At 65.2% G+C, this 5,000-nt stretch overlaps 1 non-coding gene across 1 annotated transcript; it reads left to right on the top strand.

Annotated features, from left to right (window-relative positions):
* The first annotated feature begins 118 nt into the window (after positions 1-118).
* On the top strand, positions 119-306 carry LOC124752887. Its single transcript, XR_007012236.1, has one exon. It is a non-coding gene; the product is annotated as a U2 spliceosomal RNA (small nuclear RNA).
* The last annotated feature ends 4,694 nt before the right edge of the window (positions 307-5,000 follow it).

Raw genomic sequence — 5,000 nt, 5'->3', positions numbered from 1 at the left:
TTTGCGGTGTTTTCGACGGTCGCCAGTTGCCATATCGGCCCGTACCACCGTGTGTCACTCCCACATGTGGAGCGCACACGCTGCAAGCATTTAGGCCCTTCGGCTGCGGTTTTTCCTTATCGCTTCTCGGCCTTTTGGCTAAGATCAAAGTGTAGTATCTGTTCTTATCAGCTTAATGTGAGCTCATATGGACTGATTACTGCACCGGGAAGCGGTCGCGCTTATTCTCCTGTTTCAGGTCCGCGACCTGGACAATGGAGCTTGTGGTGACGCTGCCGGCGGAGGTCTTCCGCTGCCGGATCTGCTTCGTCACCAAGGCTGCCGGGAGACCTACTTTTGGGGAGTACAAGGACCACTCGGCCCTTCTCCGCCATTACAGGAGGCTGCACGACCCGGAAACGGTTCCCGTTTTCGAGTGCCAGTTTTGCGGCCGACGCGACCCGCGGCTGAAGACGCTGCGGCTACACCAGCGGCTCTGCAATGCAGACTCCGCAACCCCCGGCGCTGCCAGTCGGGGGAGAGTGAGTATGGGACACGATGCCGTGTCTGGCTCTCTGGGGCACTCAGAGAGGTCGGCCGGCGGGAGGTCACAGGCGAGGGCCCCCGAAGCTAGTAGGACAGGCCCTTCGTCCTTAGTTAGTGCGGGGCGAAAGCCACAGGCGAAAGCGGCTCGGGAAGCTAGTACCATAGGCCGCCTAGCCTTAGATAATAGAGAGGGGCTATGGCCACAGCCCAGTCCGGTCCCCGAAGCTAGTAGGACAGACCGGCTGGACTTAGGATTAACTTACGCGGCGGTCCTGACCCGCAGCAGCGTGGTGGGATCACAGGCTGCCTTGCCCTCACCCTGTGTGAGTGTGCAGGCGTCTGCGACGCCCAGGACGGCGGTGGTTGCCACCCCCGCGTCGTGTGTACTCTGTGTGCGCACGCCGAGGAGGTCTGGCATCCCCCTGCCGACACGCTCCGCGACGTCAACCGCGTCGCCACGAGTGCCGAGCGCAAGTTCGGGAGGTGAAGGCAGCACGCTGCTGACGCCTGCCGCCGAACGCGTCGCTCCGGCCAGAGGCGCTGTGTCCGGCATGGGCCGCGGCTCGCCGCCGCCCGCGCCGGCCACTGCGCCCAGTGGCGTACGCTGGCCACGTCGTGCGGCTGCCGCAGGCGCCTCCCGCCCGCCATCTGTCGGGAGCGTGGGTACTGGCCTGGGACTGCCGCCCGCATTCGCTACGCCGCCAACAGGTGGCTCTGCGGTGCGGGTGGGCAGTGGCAGGCAGGCTGCCTCGCTCGCCGCGACCGTTGGTGCTGTCATTCACGGCGCAGCCGCGCCGCCGGTTGACGCACCAAAGGCCGCGCGCCCGGCGGATGCACCGGATGGTGTGGTGCTTGTGCGGTCGCAGACGTACACGCGCCGCGTCTCCTCTGCCCTGCCGGCGGTTACGTCGAGTGACGCCCGTCACTCCGTCTCCGCTCAGGCAGGGAGTGCTATTAACTCAAAAGCTCCTGTTGCAGATCATGAGTGGCACGTAGTCACCCCACGGAGGGACAGACGCCGTGCTGCAGGACGCAGACCACCGCCCCCGGACCGACGGCGCATCATTCCGCCCAGTCCGCGTAACAGCGGCCCGGCGCGAGCCAACGCGCCTGGGCGGCCGGCGCGAGCTACACCTCGTGTATCTCGCGCCGGCGGCAGGGCGCGGGCGACCGCTGGGCCATCTGTTGGCGGCGCGGCGAACAACAGCCGCAGTGCGCTGGGCCCGAGCGCCAGGCCGGCGCGAGCTACACCTCGAGACGCCCGGCCGGCGCGGGCTACACCGGCCACCCCTACGACCACTGCGCCATCTGGTAGCGATCGTCGGGCACCCAGTCCGCGTAACAGCGGTCCGGGGCGAGCCGGCGCGTCCGGTCAGCCGGCGCGAGCTACACCCCGTGTTTCTCGCGCCGGCGGCGGGCCGCCGGCGACCGCCGGGCCATCTGTTGGCGGCGCGGCGAACACCAGCCGCGGTGCGCCCGACCCGAGCGCCAGGCCGGCGCAAGCTACACCGGCCCCTGCTGCTACCGCTGCGCCACCTGTCACCAGCGCGGCGATCGAGAGCAGCACTGAGCGGCCCACGCCAGATGGCAGCACGGCACCACCACCGACGCAGACGACGGAGCGGCGCGACGTGAACGGAGGGACTGCAGCTGCGTCTCCGAGAACTGGCAGCAAGAAGAGGAGACGCCGACGCCGTAACAACCGGCCCAGTCCCAACCTCCCGCCGCAAGGCTCCCGTCCTACACCAGACCTGACAGGCCCCCCTGTACCCTCCGAACAGGGCGCAACTGAGGCAGCTCCGCCCCCCCCTCCCCCGGCCGACACTCGGCTAACGGAGAGGCAGCGGCGCTGGCTGGCGGCCCTGGAGAGCGTCCACAACCAACCGTGGGACGCATTCGTCGCGGTCGTCGAGGACTTCATCTCCGAGATAGCCGAGACGAAGCCACAACGCCAGGCAGCCGGAGGTCGACAGGATGGGCCACCAGCAGCAGCGCACCGCGGCCAGGGCCGCGCCGACGCTGCTGCCAATCCCCCTCCCCCTGCCCCTACACGCGGCCGCGGTGGGCGGCGCGGTGGACGTGGCGCACGGCGCGCGGCGGCCGCCGAGCGTCGGTACGACGCGAATGCAGCGTCTGAGATTCAGAAGCTGTACCGCGCGGACCGGCGCAAGGCGATGCAGCGCGTCCTTGGCGAGACGTCACCGTACTGCCAAATCGATGGCAACGTGCTCACGGAGCACTTTAAGAAGATCTACGCTAAATCTGACTTTTCTGTTGCAGATGCACCAGCTGCTGTCCCGGACTTTGCCGCCACCACGCCTCCTGATGTCAGCGAGGAGGTCCTGCTGCCGATCACACCTTCAGAGGTGCAACAGCGGCTCCAGAAGGCGAGCAATACTGCTCCTGGGGCAGACGGAGTCACGTACTCGGACTTGCGACGTGAGGATCCTGGCTGCCACGTGCTAGCTAAGATCTTCTCGCGCTGCTGGAATGAGCGGAAGACTCCGGTGCAGTGGAAAATATCCACTACCGTCCTCATCCATAAGAAAGGGGACGTCTCGGACGTGACAAACTGGCGGCCTTTAGCATTGAGCTCTACTATCTCTAAGCTCTTTGCTGCAATCGTTGCGGACCGCACTTCTCTCTGGGCGGAGCGGTTGAACCTGCTCTCCCCGGAACAGAAGGGCTTCCGCACGTTTGAAGGCTGCTACGAGCACAACTTCATTGTGCAGACGGCAATTGATGATGCAAGGCGCAGGGGAGGCCAAGCATGCTTTGCTTGGCTTGATCTAGCGAATGCTTTCGGTTCAGTGCCTCACGCTCACCTCCTTGGAGTACTGAGCAGGATGGGACTACCAGAGCAATTGCATCAGCTAATTGCCGATATGTACGATGGTTGCTCCACCCGCGTCCGTACATCTGACGGACTAACGGAGGAGATAGAGATCCAGGCGGGCGTCAAGCAGGGCTGTCCACTGTCGCCCATCGTCTTTAATCTCGCGCTCGAGCCGGTACTTCGCGCCGCAACCTCGCTCAGAAATGAGTGTGGTATTCCGCTTAGCGGCGTCAGTGTGAGTGCACTGGCGTATGCGGACGATATCGTGCTTCTGGCGCGGGATTCAGAGGCGATGCAGACGCTCCTCAATGTTGTGGGTGAGGCGGCGACGTGGGCCGGGCTTACCTTCAAGCCGTCGAAGTGTGCCACGCTTCACATCCGCCGTCGGCAGACACTAGGCTCGGTATTCGCCCTGCAAGGGGGAGAACCAGCCGTGCTCGGTGCGGGTGACGCCTACCTCCATCTTGGCGTCCCCACCGGGTACAAAGTCACGCAGACGCCAACGGATGCGATCGCGGCAATTCGACGCGACTTGCAGCACCTGGACGCTTCCCTGCTGGCTCCCTGGCAGAAGATTGACGCTGTGCGTGTCTTCCTCCTCCCTAGGCTTGACTTTGTCATGCGGGGCGGAGCGGTACGCAAGGGGCCGCTATCTGCACTCGACAAGGCAGTGAAAGCGGCTGTCAAATCTTGGCTGTTCCTCCCACAGCGTGCGTCCACTGAACAGCTCTACCTCGCGCTGGGAGAGGGAGGATGCGGCCTGACGCCGCTCGCGGACGCTGCGGACATCTCGACGATCGTCCACGGCTTCCGCATGCTGCACTGCGACGACGCCACCGTCCGAGACATCGCCTGGGCCACTCTATCTACGGCCGCGCGCCGCCGACTGGGGAGGGAGCCGAGTCGTTCCGACTTGGCCACCTACCTTAGCGGCAGCACTGAGGGTGACCTCGCACGCGACGGTGGTGACATCCAGTCACTGTGGACGCGCGTCAGGAACGCCACAAGGCGCCTAGCGCCGCGTGGCGTCACCTGGCGCTGGAGTGAACTGCTTTCCGAGTTGCAGGTGGAGGTCGGCGGCCGGCCCGCCATCGCTGACGACGCGGAACACGGCGGCATCGGAGGGGTGACGCAGCCGGCCACGGAGGCGACGGCGACCGGGACTACACGACACCTCGAAGATGGCGGCGATGGACCGCAGCACGATGATGACAGCGTGGGACGCATCGTCAACACTGGCGTCGAGCATGTCCGGGTGGGAGGGGACGCCAAACGTCTTCTCTCGCGGACGCTCCGCGAGTGTCTGAGACAGCGCCTGCGCCACATCCTACTCAGGAAACCGGACCAGGGGAAGGTGTTCGAGTGCACCAGGGAGTCCACAGCGTCCAACCACTTCATAGCGGGAGGCAAATACACCCGCTTCGCAGACTGGCGCTTTATCCATCGCGCCAGGCTCGGAGTCGTGCCTCTGAACGGTTGTCGCCGCTTTGATGGGCGGGCAAACAACAACAAAGCCTGCCGACGCTGTGGCCACAACAACGAGACGCTCCCGCACGTGATTAACGCGTGCATGGTGCACTCAGCAGCCCTGCAGTATCGTCACAACGCGGTCCTCAACCGCCTCGCGACAGCAGTCGCT

Source organism: Schistocerca piceifrons, unplaced genomic scaffold (assembly GCF_021461385.2).
Source record: "Schistocerca piceifrons isolate TAMUIC-IGC-003096 unplaced genomic scaffold, iqSchPice1.1 HiC_scaffold_490, whole genome shotgun sequence".
NCBI classification, from domain to species: domain Eukaryota; kingdom Metazoa; phylum Arthropoda; class Insecta; order Orthoptera; family Acrididae; genus Schistocerca; species Schistocerca piceifrons.
Note: the sequence above shows the minus strand (reverse complement) of the source record. Positions and strands in the feature narration are given on the sequence as shown.